The 19225-nt window shown below is 41.1% G+C and overlaps 1 protein-coding gene across 22 annotated transcripts in view; it reads right to left on the bottom strand.

The window, feature by feature from the left end:
* The window catches only part of RARB (retinoic acid receptor beta), a 794145-nt gene that overhangs the window by 717072 nt on the left and 57848 nt on the right, over nucleotides 1-19225 (bottom strand). The gene's annotated exons all lie outside the window — the stretch shown is intronic.

Below are 19225 nucleotides of genomic sequence, written 5' to 3'. Positions count from 1 at the left end.
ATGAGGCTGAAGAAAGTAACTGGTTCTTGACAAGCAATTAGCTTTTGTCACATGCCAGGCATCGATATATAAGACAACAGAGAAGAATCCACCTGCAATGATGGGATTCCCAGCTAAGCAGCATTCAAGGCACTACTGGGTTTATGATCGCCAATCAAAATTACTCACGTTGGGAAATATTGTTGTGAATTTTATGATGCTAGGGACGACCATAATTTCAATTCCAGCAGCACTCAGATAGCAAACTAATGGTGTTAAGGCTTCTGCCCCTGGATGCCTGCACCTTTTAACTACTTTCTTTCATTTCGAATCATAAAAGGGCAAGATTCCTGCAACACAGCCCTCAAAGGAGAGCTCTCTGCACTTCACCTCAATTCAGACAGCTGTTGCATTAATTTTACTTCCCACTTCCTCTTGTCATTGTTTTAGTACATCGTTTCTAATTTCATTGTAGGAACGTTTGACAGCATGACCAAAACCATTTTTTAATACAAATTGAAGTTTTATCAATGTAGATTCCATAATGTTGCAAATAGTCCGCTCTAAGCACAACTAGACATTAAATTGTTGCATTATCATACTCTTCCCCATATCCTCAATTAACAAGCAAACAGGGAAGAGAAGTCTTAAACAGCATCACATGAAAACAAGGAGAACGAGGTACCTATCAACCTGCAGATCTGTTAAGAATCATTCCTTGTAATTACTACATTCTTTGTCATTACTTTAACTTTTAAGCCATCAACATAAAGGCAGCAGCATTGCTTGGGCAGCACAGAGAGCCCAACTTGTTTGAACGTGGACATCAAGCAGAGTCTAGAAGCTCTGGTCCTTTCTCAAAGGGCTAGGAGCCAAACTCAGATGGGATATTAGGAAGACAGAAATCAAAGTTGAGTTGTTGGGTTGTTTTCATTTTTATTTTTGACAGGCAGAGTGGACAGTGAGAGAGACAGAGAAAAAGGTCTTCCTTTCATTGGTTCACCCCCCAAAATGGCCACCACGGCTGGAACTGCGCCAATCTGAAGCCAGGAGCCAGGTGTTCCCTCCTGGTCTCCCATGGGGTGCAGGGCCCAAGCACTTGGGCCATCCTCCACTGCATTCCCAGGCCTCAGCAGAGAGCTGGACTGGAAGAGGAGCAACCGGGACTAGAACCTGGAGTGCTGGTGCCACCAGTGGGAGGATTAGCCTAGTGAGCCGCAATGCCGGCCCGGGTTTTTGTTTTGTTTTATTATTTTTTTGACAGGCAGAGTGCACAGTGAGAGAGAGAGAGAGAAAGGACTTCCTTTGCCGTTGGTTCACCCTCCAATGGCAGCCACGGCCGGTGTGCTGCGGCCGGGTTTTTGTTTTTAAACACAACAGCTTCAGAACGCAGCATGGTGTTTACAATTAAGTCCCTCGATTCAACAGTCAGCTGTGGAATCAATGGATAATGTTAACATTTGCTGACTTTTGCCTGTAACTATTTAAGACGCACAACAAAGTCCCGCTTTAGTTCTATTTTAAGTGCTGGTTCCAAAACCTTATTATGAACTACAGCTCAGGACATGTTTCCCCCTACAATGAATTCTTATTGAAGACCATCATTCACTTTTCTGCTTACTCTCAGAGCATGGCGTTATCTTCCTGTAATTTATCCGTAAGAATAGCCAGTGTAATGTGCAAACGCAGAGATTTCATGATGCACTCTAACTTCCAAATCATTTATTAAAATATTAAGTAAGGCCAGGACCCTGGTTCATCTCCTAGGAGATTCCATTAGCAACCTGTTGTTCTCACTATGCTTCTTGAAATGTTTAAATGTTTTCTCCAGATTAATGTATTTGCTAATTAAGTGTCTTACCATTACTTTATCATGTCTTTTCAAAGCTACATTTCTAAACAAAACAGGCATTTCACAGTATGCAATAAAGCTGGGGAGAAAACCTAAAAGACCTAATACTAATAGTAATTTCTGAGTGGTAATACTCTTCCATTTCAAGGTTTTCTGAGGATATGATTGGTTTATTAAAACCAACTCAATTTCCAGCATAATATGATTTGTCAACCCTTACTTTGTATACAAACGAGAGATAACATCTAAATAGAAAAGATGCTTTCATTGAAGGGACTATATTTGGGGGCTGAGAATGTAAAGTAGTCATGTGAAAGAGTCTGAGAGCGAGAGAGTAGGGATATGTAGACTTTATGAAGCTCTGCTGAAAACTTGAGAAGTCCAATTTGACAGATGACACTCTGCTTAAAAAGCATACAGGTGAAACACCAGTACAATATCAACTTGTAGAGATTTTATATAGATTAATAAGAATTATGGCTACAATAACAGAAAAAAACAATTAAAAAATCCTTTCTGGGGCTGGCACTGTGGCATAGGTTAATCTTCCACCTGTGGCACCAACATCCCATATGGCTACAGGTTCCAGGTTCTTATCCCTGCTGTTACTCTTGATTTTGCTCTCTGCTTACAGCCTGGCAGGGCAATGGAAGATGGCCAAAGTGCTTGGGACCCTGAACCCATGTGGAAGCTCCTGGCTTTGGATCAGCCCAGCTCCAGCCATTTGGGGAGTGAACCAGGGCATGGAAAACCTTTCTCTCAAGCCTCTCCCTGTCATTTTGCCTCAAATAAGTAAAATCTAAAAAAAAAAAAAAAAAAAAAAACACACATGACTTAAAAACCTTTCCAATTGAAGGTAAATACAAAACATTAAGGATTAGACATCTGCTGGACTCAGGCGTTTGCATTTCTTTGCCCCATGGTATACCAAAAATTGCTACAGTGCAGTTCCAATAGGCTTTACTTAGGTCTGAGTATGCATTACACATTTGGTGCTCAAGAGGTAAATCATACTTTTGGCACAAAATCTTACCACCTTTCAAGTTCAGTCTAGTAAGAACATACTTTAAGAAGGGGTTGAGCTAACCTTTTTATTTATGATACTGTATAAGCAATGGAAATACTGACGACTGACAATGACTGACTGCTGATTTCCACTGATGTAAGTCCACTCAGACCTCAAAATTTCACAAGGCAAATTTTGCTTTTGCTAATTTACTATCTTCTTCTATCCTTTGATGTTGTGCCCAAACATTTTAACTCATTGGATCTCTTTTCCCTATCGGATCCAACCTCTGAACAATGAGGATTTCCTTTGGGAATACACTTAGATTAGAGGACACCAAGCAACCCTTTGGCAAGCATTTGTCACTTCTGGTTTAAAGCACAGCAAATTCTTGAGTCCTCTACCCACTGGCATCAGTATGTGCTGAAAACATGCAAATATTTAGAACCTACTCATTTCAGTGTCTTCTAGCGTAAAGTCAAGTGGTGAACTTTATTAAGATCAGTGTACTCAGAGGGTGTGGAAATAGACAGGTGAGTTTCATCATATACCAATCCATTGTTCAAAAGAGTACTTAACATGTGTTCAGAGTGTCAGTAGTTCTTGGCTACACTAACTCTTAAATCCATGAGTTCCTTTACATGTTTCTGGGCTCCAGGTCAACTCTTCCATTTCTTTCAGGATGATCAGACACTCAAATGCTTTTGACTGGATAAAAGCACTATGCCTGTCTAACTGTCAAAAAAAAAAAAAAAAAGCACTATGTATCTTTTTTACAGCAACATACCCATAACCAAAGACAAGAAGGCAACTGCATTCCATTGCTGTGTGTCAACTATGAATTGCAGCAAAAACACAAATCAGATCCATTCTAAAGATTTTTAGAAAATGATCATTTGAGACAGTGGATTACAATCTCACTCAATAACTCAACTTGTGGAGCCATATAAAGTCATTCATGTATTAAGATAGTTTTAAAATTCCTTTATGGAAGCCTCAGTCTTATTTTCTTTAAGTAAAAGGGTGTAGTCAAACATCCAGTCTACTGCAGTATTTTACCTGACACCATCATGATAGAGTGTTCTCCAAGAAATCCTTATAGGACCATGAGGGAGGTGGGGTACCATCCTTAGATCAGGTTACTCTGCTGGGACAGTGACTGGAAAGTGTTAAGAGTCCCAGCTTCTCCGTCATTAAGAGAATTATGTGCATTGTCAATTAACCCAATCCAGCTTCACTGGGTTTTGCTTGCAAGTTCAGCTGAGTTATGGCAAGAGAACATTCAGAACATTCTCATCACTTAAGTTGAGCACATTTGGTTGAGAATAAAGTAGTAATGCAAGCACCATGTTAAGCCTCATTTGGGTGATTTATCCTCATGTAACCATTAAAACACAGCACCTGGCAGTTTGGGTTTTCAAGAGCATACCATTTAAATACACCTCTTATCTTGATTCTGATATATCCTAAATCAGATTTCTCATTCCCACTTCAAAAAAAAAAAAAAAACTAAACTAAAAACAACAATTCTCAGCACTGTTTCTACCCTCTATGCAACACTTGGACTTTCTCAGGCTCTAACACCCCAAAGCCATTAGTAACACATCCTTTTTATTTCCCATTCATCTCAGTCATCAGCCGGTTCTGGCAATTTGCATTTCCAATGCTATTTCTTTCTTTGACAGAGTTATAGACAGGGAGAGAGAGAGAAAGGTCTTCCTTCCATTGGTTCACTCCCCAAATGGCCACTATGGCAGGCGCTGAGTCAACCCAAAGCCAGGAGCTTCTTCCTGGTCTCCCTTGTGGGTGCAGGGGTCCAAGCACTTGGGCCATCCTCCACTGCCCTCCCGGGCCACAGCAGAAAGCTGGACTGGAAAAGGAGCAACCGGGACTAGAACTTGGAGCCTATATGGGATGCCGGTGCTGCAGGCGGAGGATTAACCAAGTGAGCCACGGTGCCCACCTTCCAATGCTATTCTAACAACATCCACAGTCAAGGTTCCTTTTTCCAGTTCAGATCTATGGGTCAGCGGCCTCTCTCCAGTTGAGCCTGTCAGAGCAGACCAGCATTTCAAGAACTGTTGAAATTAGCCAGTTATTTAGAATTCCTGTGAAATACTTTGATTCAGACCATGTGTAGTAGCATATATATCCAGAAAATACCTTCGCCTTTACAGGTTATCCACTATATTGTCTCAGCATTACCATCAGCTTCCCTACTGCTGTTTTTCAAACATTGTCCTGCTGCTTCACCTTGTTCTTGCTCAAACCAGACTCATTATTAGAATCCTATAAATCAGAGGTTCTAAAAATAGGCCAAAGACCACAATTTCTGTAAGCATCTAGCACTTCAAGTTGTCTGAACGATTTCACTCAGCATGGAGGGATTCTCAGGTCACACACTGCACGTCCTCCTGCAATTGGCACTGTGCATGTGCCCAGATACAGTGGACATTAATTTCAAAGGTAAGTCATTTTAAACCCCAATTAACTTGCAGCTGGAATTAAGAGCTCCTTGAGACACAAGCCCACAGGCAGAGAAGTTAACAAACATTGACAACCTATACTCATCTCAATGCCCCACTTTAAGTGCTACAGACGGTTTTGAACATGAAAATGAAGGCAGAGATCTGTAGACAGCCTGCTGCATTCCCAACAGAGTGGAAGGTTTTTCCAGACTATCCACCATCTTGAGAGGTCTTATGAAGGAGGTATGCAACACGCATGGCAACGTGTTCATTTCTAAACCTATTTTTATGATTAAAAACTTTATAATTAAAAACAAATTAGAAGATGGAAGATGGTATTCATAAGTATTTGCACGTCATCAGTATTTCAGGAAAAGTTTTTTTTTAAATCGATGCATATGCCAAGAATAGGAAAAGGAATGTAAGAATGTCAAAATTAGACCTTTTTGCTTTACATTCATTTGTGCTAAACAGATACAGGGCGAGTAGCAGGGTATGGTGGAAGCCTTCAACCTGGCATGAGGTTTAATCACCGGTAGTGGTCAGGCAGTGTTCTAAGCAGCTTTCATCTACTAACACCTGCATTCTTCACTATAGCCTTATGAGGCAAGGGTAGTTACATTGCAAGAAGCTCAGATAGTTGGCCTGAGTTCACAGGTTTTTCACAGAGCTGGATCTTTATCCAAAGCCCTGCAGGTCCTACCCTATGCAGTGCAATGCTGTAGTTCCCTACAACACAGGATTTGGAGTACACATACCCAAGTATATTCACATACAATAGTATAGATTACTGACAACACTAACTGTTATATGGCTCCATATACTGACCAAGTCAAATTATTTATAGAGCTATGTTAATACACTAGCCACAAACATCTATTTAATCAAAGTAGAAAAAAATTAAGACACTTCCTCAGTCACACATTTTTCAAGTCTGTAGCACCCACATCTGACCAGTGGCTACCACAGTAGTGGAGAAATACTGAACATTTCTCACAGCAAGGTGTATTGGATGGCACTCCAACAGCACACCTCCAGTAACACACAGTTCTAGCACACTGCCGTGTTCTGGGCCAGTGTTCATCAAGTGCAGCTCCTCAAATTGATCTGAATTGTCGTCTTCTCAAAGATGGACTATAGTTGTTACAATTCTAGATGCAAGGAACACCTTAGACTACTGGGGTTTCTCTCTATTAAGAGATGATTCCTAACTCCTATCAAAGTGCAGAATTTATAACTAAAGATTAGATTTGTGGAGTATAGACACTTGGCGTGCAAACCCAGCAGTGTATTTGAAAAAGCTGTGCAATCTAATGGGCCAGAGTTTTTATTACACAAAATGAAACTACTTGGCCCATTAATTTCTAAGATCTCATTCTGTGGAAGTACCTAAAACATGGCCATTGGAGGGTGAACCAACGGCAAAGACCTTTCTCTCTCTCACTGTCCACTCTGCCTGAAAACAAAAAAAAAAAAAAAAACAAAAACACATCTATGGTCACAGAACTACCTTGTCCATTCCTCCTCCCCACTCCTAATTTCCTGTTAGTCCTTTTAATAAAGATTAAGCATTCCCAACAAGCTTGGAGTACAAATTTGGAGGTATTCCCTCATGCTCTACCAGTCTTTAAGCTCTATAAGCTATTAAACTCTAGGTGTGCTCAGTCCCTTTTATTTTCTCAAGTCTTCTGAATAATTCTACGTGATTTGTCCAGCTGTCACTAAGATTAAATACACCTCTTTAAGGAAATTCTTATATCTTGCCCTAAGCAAAGGGCCTTTAAGGTTAGTGCCTAAGTCTGCTGGGGCTTGTTCTTGCCCACTATCTCAAAAAGCAAATTGTCAGAGCTATGACTGTGCCTTTGCATGCTGCAGATTTAAAATACAGAAGACAAAAAGAGCAAGAAAAAAAGACTGCCTATATAAGGTTTTAAAATAACGATTCCATAATTATTGGTAGATCTCAATGGATTTAGTACATCACTAATTATACTGCATTACTGTCAAATGAATTCTTTTAGCATGATTAACGTTATTATGCCAAATCCCAAATTAATTCACAATGAGTATCTTAAAGTCTCAGCAATGCTTTCAAAGGAGAGAAAAAATGACAAATTAAGCTGGGCCATTATAGTGAAATACAGAGAGGTTTGCTATCTAAGCACTTCAAATATATTGCTAGAATTAACCTATATATTTATGAAGCACCCTTCTGATCTTAGTTCAGTTTTGCAGTCGATTTCTCAGCTGGGAAAATAGTGTGCTAAATGAACAGCTCAGATACCCAGTCTCTTGACCTTTTACCCTTGTATGAACATTTCTATTGTTTGTCTTTTGTTGTAACCTCCTGCAAGTCATCATTCTCAAAGTCTGCAGGATATAAATAAAGCGACCAAGAACAAAGAAAAAATATGTAGTGTGTCAATTTAAGTTAAAACTACAATTGTTTTTTGAAAATTTAGTCTCCTGCTATGGTCTCAGGATTTGGTTATCCCTGGCTAACTGAACCACGAAGATCCCGAGGGTTGACTAGCCTCAGATACATCCTCCTTGCTTTTTGGAGGGAGAGGCTGGCCACAGCTAGATGCAGAAGCTGGAGCAGTTGACACTTAGTCTTTCTATACCACAACCCAAGGCTCTGTCAGACTCAAGTGTCCCAGCTGCCCGTCATAGCACCCCTGGTGTTTCTTCAACCCAAGCTAACCCATCTTTGGCACTTTTTTGCTATCTATAAGGTACCAAGACTTAGCGGTTAAGGGAGTAAATTTGTAGAAAGTCTGTATGTTCCAGGTGTCCGTGTTTAACTTGACAAAATCGTTAACATCTATCAAATGCAGTTTCCTCATCTGTGAAGTGGAGGTAACAAGTAGCTCCTTGTGAAAACCTACAGCCCAACATAGTTTTAAGGATTCAATGATTCAGTGCTGTGCTCAGTGGAGTACCTGAGAAGGCTGAAGTACTTGAAACAGATTAGCTTTCCTTATTGTGTCTTCCCTGAAGGGCACAGTCAGAGCCAGAAGCCCACCACCACTGTTGTCTCCCCTAACCTGGGATTTCAAGTGCCAGATATGCTCAAAGTATTCAGAAGCATCAGCTCAGGGGACTACCTCCATCGCCACCACAGGCGTCCACAGATGGCACTGGCAGTAACCAGGACTTCAACCAAGGTTGAGCTCCAGAACCTCAGTGTAACTGTTGATACAGGAGGCACATTCAAACAAGACAGCAGTGAGGCTCACTTTCTCTGTGAGCAAATGGCACCCTGTGAAATCGACCTGCCTTAGATCACAGGATCATGGTGTGCAGAACAGCCTCAACTGCATCTCCTTGCCTCAGGGACACAGTCTGCAGGACAAGACCCTCTACTGAGATCTGTGCATCTAGCAGCCATGCTGGGCAGGCAAGACAGAGCGCATCCAAAATCTAAGTCTGCAAAGGCAGGGATTCCTTAATCCCATGACCAGAGTGTCTGCAATGTATCACTTCTCAGAACTGTAGCATCCAAGAACTTCTGCAGAAATTCTATCTAAACTGTTCTATTTTTACTTCTTGATCTAGGTCCAACAATATTTCAATAAATCTTAAAGAAAAGGCAGTGTTAGTGAACATAAATTTTATAAACCATTAAAAATAATCACTTCTCAATTCCTCTAAGAAATACCTATGGTACTGTACCTTAGCAAGATCAGCATAGAAGCCAAGTGAGGATAAATTGGGATGGGGATGATGAAGCAAAGTGGACTCTTGGGAGGAGAGTGAAGCCAACACAAGGGGCTCCAGTTACAAAAGGGAGTCTTTACTGATCAGGTGCTGGGAGGAAGTAGCCACGGCTGATGTGAAGAAGCCAAGTTGACCTGAAGAGTAAGGTCAAGCTGTTACCCGTACCCCCTGTGTTTACCAACTAGGTGGAGGTTTGCTGGGAAGCTGAGGGCAGATGCTCAGCAGGACCAGTGGAGGGCTAGGCTGACACAAGGACACAGGAATGCTTTCTTTAACCAATGACAAGCTGGGCTCCAGAGTGTGGCGTAGGGCTGACATTCCATGAAGCCAGAAGCAAGGGTAGTGCATTCTTCTAGCAACTTCAGCTTTAGGGAGCAGAGGGAGGCAAGAAAGTTTATTACTCTGGGATAAAAGCAACCTTTTTATTCACTCTACAATGAAGTATGCTGTGCAGTGCTGGGTGCAGGAAGAATTTCAGGATATCCAGTTGAAATGCAGCAATCCAGGAGATTAAATTAGAAGTCAAACCAACTGGCTCATGGGCAATATCCCCAAAATGCTTAGAATATTTACTGCTTAAATTCAAAATTGTCTTCTAGCATAGACTAACCAGAAGATTTTACATAAAAACCTGGATTTCGCATTTCATTCCTAAAATAGGAACCATCAACTGGCACAAGCATTAGTTTGCTGGAACTAATAAGCATTCTTAACAGGCAAGAACCACCTTGTGCCTTTTGACCCATTAGCATTTCTTCAGTGTCTGCACTAGTAAATTCTGACCTAAAGCCATGGCTATTATAGTGGGAATTAGACTAGCATCAGGGTTGGTGATGTCACACACAACGATTAAGAGCTAATTGCACTGACTCTTGACACTCAAAGTATGACATCTAAATAGAGCGTCTGCATTAGGAAACAGAAAAAAACTAAGCACAGCATCCAGTCTGAAACTGATATACCAAGATAAGCAAGGCAAACCGAAAAGCTAAGCCATGAGCAGCAAGCTCACTCTTTAGGGGAGTTTATGACGTATGGATCTGAAGACACAGTACAAATGGTTGTGATATAACCCTAAGAACTCAACAGTTGACAGAAACCAGAACTGGTCATCAGTGATGGAACAAGGACATAAGCCTCAGCAATTCTCCCTCATTGCCCAAAGGAGATCAGCTTTGGCATGTATTCCTTGCCCTTGAGACTCACTTGGGTCTAACACCCTACTGCCTTCACGCCCCATCCTGCATTCTCCAGGTTCCCAAGGCCCTGCCCCGTGCCAGGAATTCCCCTCCCTGCTGCCCCCTACATCCCCCCACCCCAGCCCTCCTTAAAATGGCCTGGCACCTGGGGTCAGGGCCTTCTGCCACATGCTCTGTCTTGTACAAACAGGCAGTTGGTCACCCACCTGTGGATTTTCTCCGAATAAATTCGGTCTGGCTGTAAATTCGTGCACTGCCTCCTCTCTGTTCTATGACTCTTTTCCTAACATTTTGGTGCCCCGTGTGAGCAGGCACCAGTGTGCAACTCTTTTCCTAACAATCAGGAATAGAGTTCCAATACAGTGCAGCTTCCAACAGAAAGATGTGCCCAAGGTCAGAACTCCTGAGTTTTTTTTTTTGGAAAGTGATAGAGTATCTTCACCAGTTTTGTTGTTTTTCAGGTTTTGTTTATATACTCGAGAGGCAGCGTTACAATGGCTGGAACTGTGCCAATCCGAAGCCAGGAGCTTCTTCTGGGTCTCCCACATGGGTGCAGGGGCCCAAGCACTTGGGCCATCTTCCACTGCTTTCCCCGGACATAGCTGAGAACTTCAAAGGAGCAGCCAGGACTAGAACTGGTGCCCATATGGGATGCCAGTGCCACAGGCAGAGGATTAACCTATTGAGCCACAGCACTGGCCCCTCACTGCCAGTTTTAAACAGTCACTGCAGCATCAGAGCTGACAATGTATGAGCAATACTGTCATTTGATATATCTGTATTTATGTAATCCAAGTTTCCAAATTTTAGATCTTATTATTCTGAGCTGTGACAATTTCTTAAAAGCACAATGTAAATATGGTGTTTGCTCTATGAATCAGCAGTACTAAAACAAGATTTCTTTTGGATATTGATCCTCACTGGGGATAGAGATGAACTGTTTAAGAACTTCAGCATATTATTTGTATGCAAATTGGCTAATTCTCAGATTACAAGATGTGCCAGCAGAACCCCTTCAAGAAAAACACTTAACAGTTAATTCATGTTTTCAGTTAGAAAAGTTGTGTTGCATTTCCAAGTCATCTTTCATTCCATTTCTTCAGTTTGTATGAGTTATGTTTCCACAACCTCTCAATTTTAAGTCAAACCTCTCCCTATACCTACCCACACCTTAAGAAGTTCAACACTACCCTGCTACTTGTCTTAGCCGGAGATTATTTCAATGAGATCCACTCAAAGCTCCATTTGAAAATGCCAAGGGGTGATCATTTAGTCAAGCAGTTAAGATACTCAAGTCCCATACTGGAGTGCCTGGGTTGAATTCCTGCCTGCAGATTCCAATTACAGGAAGCACATAAAACTCCTAATAGACATGACCAGACTGTGACAGGTGACAGGTAGTGGCTGAAGTAATTAGCCTTCTGCCATCCAAGCTGGAGAGCTGGGTTAAGTTCCCACCTCCTGGCTCTGGTTCACTGTAGCCTCAGCAGCTCAGTGCATTGGGAAGAGAACCAGCTGATGGGAGCACTCTGCCTCACTACCTCTCAGGTAAATAATCAGACCAACACAAAGCTGGAAATCTAAGCATGCTAAAACCCCAAACTTTTTGCTTTGTAGGGGAAGACTGCAGATTCAATGTAACTAATTTAGACTTCAATTGTGTCAAGGCTGTTCAGTTAAGCTGCACCACATGAAGTTACAAAGGAGCATGAAGAATAGGGAGCTGCTAAAAGCAGATCTTTGAAAAGTCTGATGGCGAAGTTAAAAGCATCATGGCAAAGAGGAAAATAGAGTAAAATTATAAGCTAGCAGAGGAATTAAAGAAATCCATCATCTTTCAGAAATGACATCTGTGCAACTGACTTCCAAATTTGGGGAATAGGTATAGTCATTCAATCTTCATTTTTGAACCAAAAAGATTAAGTGGAATTATAGCCAATTCCCCCATATCATCATCATAGTAATAAGAGATGATACTTATTAAGCTCTCAATGTGTCAAACACTGTGCTCAACACTGCTTATCTCTTTCAATTTTCTTAATGTTAATGTGAAGTACATACAATTATGGCTGTTTTATAGACAAGTAAAATAAATCAGAGCTTAAGTAAATTCCCCGAATCACATGGTAAGGATGAGAAAGTCATCCACCAAATTCCATTCTCTTAGCCACAGAACTACTCATGTAGCATTTTAGGGAAAACTTTTAGTTCTATTCATTTTATGTTTTTAAAAGCTTTTAGAGATCAACACGCCATAATATGCACCTTGTTGCATTTACAGTGAGTTTTAGTTAAATGATGTAATCAATCACACAGCCATCACGACAATGCTGTTTGAGAACATTTCCATCACATCCAGAAGACCCTTCTTGCTCATTCGTGTTCAGTCTGTTCCCCTCAGGAAACTTCAAGAAAAAACCTATAGATGCAGAAAGTAGTGAAGTTTCATCATCATGACAGCTTGCAGTGCTGCAGTATTTGGCCCCCTTTATGTTCAACCCAATCGCAGCCCGAGTTTGTAGATGTTCCTTTTCGCCAAGAAACATTCCATGGCCTGAATATAAGATTTCATTTAGAATTCACTAGTTGATGGGTAATTGGGTTCCATTTTCCAGTTTTTGTTAAGACTGTTGTTTTGAATATAATTTAAGCTTTGGTGTGCATACGTGTTTATTTTGCTTACATACTACCTTAGATGTTGACTTGTGCCTCATAGAAATTGTATGTTTAGCTTCAAAAAAAAAAAAAAAAGTGGTTTTCCCAAGTAGCTATACTTCAGATTTCTACCAGTAACGAGGGCTCCAGATTCCCCACACCTCCAGCAGCACTTGCTTTCATTGAATGTTAGTAACAAGGAGATTTTCACATGCTTACAACTGCCCATCTTCAATTGATCCATTTTACTACTTCGTTATCTGATAGGTGCTTTGTATATTTTAAACACCAGTATTCCATCAAATAGTGATTTGGAAGTATTTTTCCTAGTCTGAGTGTCTTAGTTTTTAAGACTGTTTAAAGTTCATTTATCTAATCTTTTCCTACTATGAATTGGGCTTTTGGTGTCATAGCTAAAGCCTGTTTAGTCAAGATTGTAAGGAGTTTTTCTCCTAAGTTTCATAATTTAGATTGGTGATCCATTTTGGATTGTTTAATGGCTTAGTTCAGGAGTCTCAAGTACTTTGTTCCCACCTTAGTACCAAAGTTTACAAGTTATTGCATATCCCTCAAACTTCTATGAAAACTTTCAAAACATTTAAGTTAAATTATATAGTCCACATGCTTACTACAGCAACATTTGCTGTGTTCACTTTATTACATATGTATGTATGTATGTATCAGTTCACCCTGTTAGATTTCAGTTATTTTAAAATGTATCAAACTATACAACATTGCTTGGTTGCATTTTTAAGAATTTATAGTGAAATGGACAAATCCTAGGTGTACAATTTGATGAGCTTTGAAGATTCATGTTAGCCTAAACTCTACTAATGTATAAAATATCACCACCCAAATTTTCTTTATGCCCCTTCCCAGTGCATTACCTCCAACTTTGACCACTGTTATTTTCCCCCTAAGTTACTCTGTCTCTTCAACTCTAAGATCATTGACATGAAATCAGATAGCATGTCTTTGTGTTACCCTTTTTACTGAGCAAAGTACTACTGAGATTCATCCATGTTTTTATCAAATGGACGAATTTTATCACTTGGATATTCTATGGTGGACATCTTAGACAAGCTAAAAATGAGAAGCATCCAAGAACTTTTTGCCTTCCCTTTTGGATAGGAAGATTGGAACTGAATTATACAACACAGCATATTTCTTTTGACAGGCAGAGTTAGACAGTGAGAGACAAAGGTCTTCCTTCCGTTGGTTCACCCCCAAAATGGCCGCTACAGCCGGCATGCTGTGCTGATCCAAAGCCAGGTGCTTCTCCTGGTCTCCCATGCGGGTGCAGGGCCCAAGGACTTGGGCCATCCTCCACTGCACTCCCGGGCCACAGCAGAGAGCTGGACTGGTTACATTCCATCTCTTAAACTACATGGATTTATGGCATTTTACCATAGTCTTTCAAAGTAGTTTGTCCTTGTTTACTTCAACTTTAGCTTCTCCAATATAAAGCAAACAGAACTAGGGCTTCATGAAAGCCTCTCATATGAAATAGTGCTTTAAGAAAACATTTATGGGAATGACAAAGCAATTGGCAAATAGATCTTCACTCTCCAAATGTCCCTAACTGCTGGGACTGGGCAAGGACAAAACCAGAAGTCACTGACTCCATCAATGGTGTCTCATGTGGGAGACAAGAACCCTGGTATCCTGGACCATCATCTGCCACCCTCCAGCAGAAAGCTGGGTCAGAACCAGAGGTGGGACTTGATCCCTGGTACTCCAATATGGAATGCAAGAATCCCAAGTAGCTGCTACCTTCAAGTCATGTTTTACCCTCCACTAAGTGCAGTTTTTTAGGCTCCAGTAACTTCAGAGTTTGACTTTGGTCATCTTTTTCAGGTCAGATTCATAAAAAGTCAAATTAATATGGACCTGCATAATGCCCAACCACAGTAGCTATATCTACTCTGCAAAGTTCAGTATTATATCCACTTTAGAAAGCAAAACCAACCTGGAGTGTAATACACACCACAGTGACTATATTAAGACAATGCATGTGGTTAAGATAGACTGGTGCTATTTTAGTACTGAGATGACCCCATCATTCTGGCAACTGTTCTACACATAATGGCCAAAGCTATTACACGTGCCAAATCCAAGTAGTTTACTTGCCTCCTCCATGTAGGTCAAGACTCATCCCAGAAGTTATACTTGTTGTACAATTATTGGAGGCAGAACAGGACATCTCCCACCATCAAGATGTTTGAAGCTTGAGTAGCATGTATACCAAGGACCCAGTACACACTCACTACTGAGATGCAAAGCCCTGGAATACATCAGTGGACCAAGCATGGGTTACTCCGTGCTGTGCCACTAAAGGCTATGAGAACAATTCAACAATCCCATACCTTTTTCCCCCAGGCTTTTCCCTGTAGCAACACACAGAGGGTAGAATGTGGGAAGACGTGTACAAACAACTTCTTAGATGCTGTCTCTCAATACAACTATACAAATGGTATTACAGGCAATGTAATTCCATGTGTGATTTGTGCTATCTGGGCCATGCCCTTCTCACTATGGCTGTAACTACCTTCCACATCTGGCTGACTTCTATTTCTACTGCATAGAAAAACAAGACAAACTGGCTTTACATGGAGTAGAGCTTAATTTCTACATTATACTCTAAGACCTAGAGTGAATATACAATGTTAAGGGGTAGCACCTGAGTACTGTCCCGCATTGGACATCTACACCATATGCTGCTTTAGATTTATTGATAAATTCAGTTACTGAGGGCATAGGCTCAAGATTCCAAGACGGCAGAATAGGGAGATGCTCTAGTCTAAGATTAAAAACAAACAAAAAACAAACAAAAAAAAAACAAAAATAAAGTTTGAAATATCAGGGAAGAGTTAGGTAAAGAACTGCAGAGGACACTCCACGTAAATTAGAGGGACACCTTGGATCTACATGGAGGGTGTGGATGTGCACAACTCAGCACCAGCTTTGGAGAGCGAGGCAACACCAGACTGAAGCAGCCCAAGCCACTGGCAATAAAGCTGGCTTTGAGTCTGGCTTGGAGCCCAGTTGGGGACAGTAGACCTACCAACCTATAGGAGGAAAAAAAGGGGGCACATTCTCTCCCTGACCTCCTGGCACTGGTGTCCAGTAACAGAAAGTGGGCACCATTTTGGACATATGTAACAGCTGTGCCAATTATGCCCACACACCCAGTAAGCTGCTGAGAGAAGTCTAACTTTGGTTAAGGACAATCACAGGGGGCTGGGCACTTGTGACTGAGTCCTGTGTACCTGGATGGACTGTGAAAACACTGTGACTGTGTGGGAGGGCACAGGGTGTGGCAGGTCTGAGCAGTCACTGTGGGCAGCTCCACACTCAGTGCTCCACGACTGCCTGCCCAGAGTCACTGCTGGGAATTCATGCTCCCACCAAGCACTGCAGGGATCCTTTGTGCGGCTCTTGTGGCAGTGCACATGGATATCGTACCCACTGAGGCTCCTACCTGGGCACTGGTCTCCTTGGAGAGGCAGCAAGCCTGACAATGCTAACAGCTGATCAGACACTCCCCTCCAAAAATGAAAATAAAGATTCGCCGCAACCAACAGAGCTCCCAGGCCCCACATCCAGCACACGCCTCTGGGTATTCACTCAAGGAGTATAGACCCCACTAGGCCTCAGGGGCCTAGTACAAAAGAGCCATCAGGGGAAAAAAAACCACCAACAAGTCCTTCCCATAAATGCCTAAAGATAAATGCAGAAATTCTAGAACCAAGAATAAAGAACACAATGGCCCCAAAGGAATACAACTCTTCAATGCTAAGATGTGAAGACTGAGATTGAAAAAATGCCAGAAACAATTTAAAAACTCAGCTGTAGGATTACTTAAGTCATCAGAAGCAAATCCATAAATTAAAGCCATCTACACACGACATGAATGAATTTTTCCCATGGAATTGGTATCTTAAAGAGAAATCAAGATAAAACATTGGAAATGAAGAATGCAACAGAAAATAATGTGGAGCAAAGCCTTAACAGACTTGGTGAGGATGAAGAATATCTGAGCTAAATGACAAACTACTGGAAATTTTACCATCAGATGAAAATAAACAAATTTGAAAACTAAACAGTCTTGTAGATTTATGAGATACTACTAAATGACCCAACATACAGGTCTTAGGATTTCCTGAAAGTGTGGAAAGACCAAGGACTGTAAAGTCTTTAGTGAAATAATTACAAATAACTCCTGTATTTTGGAGAAAGGGACATCCAATTACAGGAAGCACATAAAACTCCTAATAGACATGACCAGAAAACTGCTTCACCATGACACATTGTAGTCAAACCCTCCACGGTAAAACATAGCAGATTCTAAAATGTGCATGAGAGAAAGATTTTCAGAGGATCTCCAGTTAGACTCACAACTGGCTTCTCATCAGAAATTCTACAGGCCAGTGGAGAATGGTGAGACTCAGTTCAAGCATCAAGAGAAAAAAAACCTGTCAACCCAGAATACTGTATGTATCGTGAAAAGCTCTCATTTATGAATGAGGGTGAAATAAAGACCTTCCATAACACGGAAATTCAGAGTTCATCACCACTTGATCAGCCTTAGAAAAGATGCTTAAGGATGTGCTATGCAAAGAAACACAAACATGATCATCATTATTCAAGATGAAGGCAGAGAATCTCCCAAAGTGCAAAGGAAATCTAAAGTAAAAAATCGTAATATTTATGGAAAAATGACAGGGCCAACTTACCACTTATCAATAGTCACCTTGAATGTAAAAGGCCTCAACTTTCCAGTTAAAAGATGGACTGGCTAACTGGATTAAAACAAAAGACCCATCTATTTGCTGCCTACAAGAAACATCTAACGAAAAAGACAGACTGAAAGTCAAAGGATGGAAAAATGTATTCCATGCTAATAGAAAGCAAGAGACCAGGAGTAGCCATTCTGGTATCAGAGATAATAAACTTTAACACAAGAACTTTTAAGAGACAAAGTCATTTGCCACCCGGCACTGTGGCACAGCGGGTTAAAGCACTGTCATCTCACTTGGGTACCGGTTCTAGTCCTGGCTGCTCCTCTTCTGATCCAGCTCTCTGCTATGGCCTGGGAAAGCACAAGAAGATGGCCCAAGTGCTTGGGCCCCTGCACCCATGTGCAAGGCCTGGAAGAAGCTCCTGGCAGAAGTTAGAAATGTGCCAGGGGATTCCAATTCAATCCCATCAAGGTGGCATGTACCAATGCCATCTCACTAGTCAAAGTGATCAGTTTCAATTCACAACTGATCATAATGATAGGGCTAAGAGTCAAAGGGATCACACAAAAAAGACTAATGTCTGCTAATACTAACTGAAAGAATTAAAAAGGAGAACAATCCAACATGGGAAGTGGGATACACAGCAGACTCATAGAATGGCAGGTGTCCTAAACAGCACTCTGGTCTCAGAATCAGCCCTTAAGGCACTCGGATCTGGCTGAAGAACCCATGAGAGTATTTCAAACATGGAAAGCCAAGACACTCTGGAAAAAAAAAACACACACACAAAACAAAACACCACACCCCTAAATGACAGATCTGTGAGTGAGATCCCAGTGGAAAGAACGGGCCAAAGAAGGAAAAGGAGGTACCTTTCTCTGAAGGGAGAGAGCTTCCACTTTGACTGTGACCTTGTCTGAATAAGATTGAAGATGGCAAACTCAAAATGCTTCCATAGCCTTGGCAACCCATGACAAGAGCCTAGGGTGATTACCGATGCCAGAAACAAGAGTGTCAAATTGTTAAGTCAACAACAGGAGTCACTGTGCACTTACTCCCCACGTAGGATCTCTGTCCTAAATGTGCTGTACATTGTGATTTAATGCTATAACTAGTACTGAAACAGTACTTTACACTTTGTGTTTCTGTTTCGGTGCAAACTGATGAAATCTTTGCTTAGTATATACTAAATCAATCTCCTGTATATAAAGATAATTGAAAATGAATCTTGATGTGAATGGAATGGGAGAGGGAGTGGGAGATGGGAGGGGTGCAGGTGGGAGGGAAGTTATGGGGGGGAAAAGCCACTGTAGTCCAAAAGCTGTACTTTGTAAATTTATATTAAATAAAAGTTAAAAAAAGACAGTCATTCTAAGGGATCAATTCAACATGGTGTGACTATATGCACCTAATGATAGGGCACCTGGCTATTTTATTTAAATAATGGATCTAAAAGGAGATGGATAAATATGACAGTATTGGAGAATTCAATGCCTTACTTTCAGCAATGGACAGATCATATAGACAGAAAATTAGCAAGGAAACAGTTACTTGACACTATAAACCAAATGGACTTAATAGACATCTATAGAACTTTTCATCCT

Source organism: Oryctolagus cuniculus, chromosome 4 (genome assembly GCF_051225735.1).
Source record: "Oryctolagus cuniculus isolate XC-2025 breed Fujian yellow rabbit chromosome 4, ASM5122573v1, whole genome shotgun sequence".
NCBI classification, from domain to species: domain Eukaryota; kingdom Metazoa; phylum Chordata; class Mammalia; order Lagomorpha; family Leporidae; genus Oryctolagus; species Oryctolagus cuniculus.
Note: the sequence above shows the minus strand (reverse complement) of the source record. Positions and strands in the feature narration are given on the sequence as shown.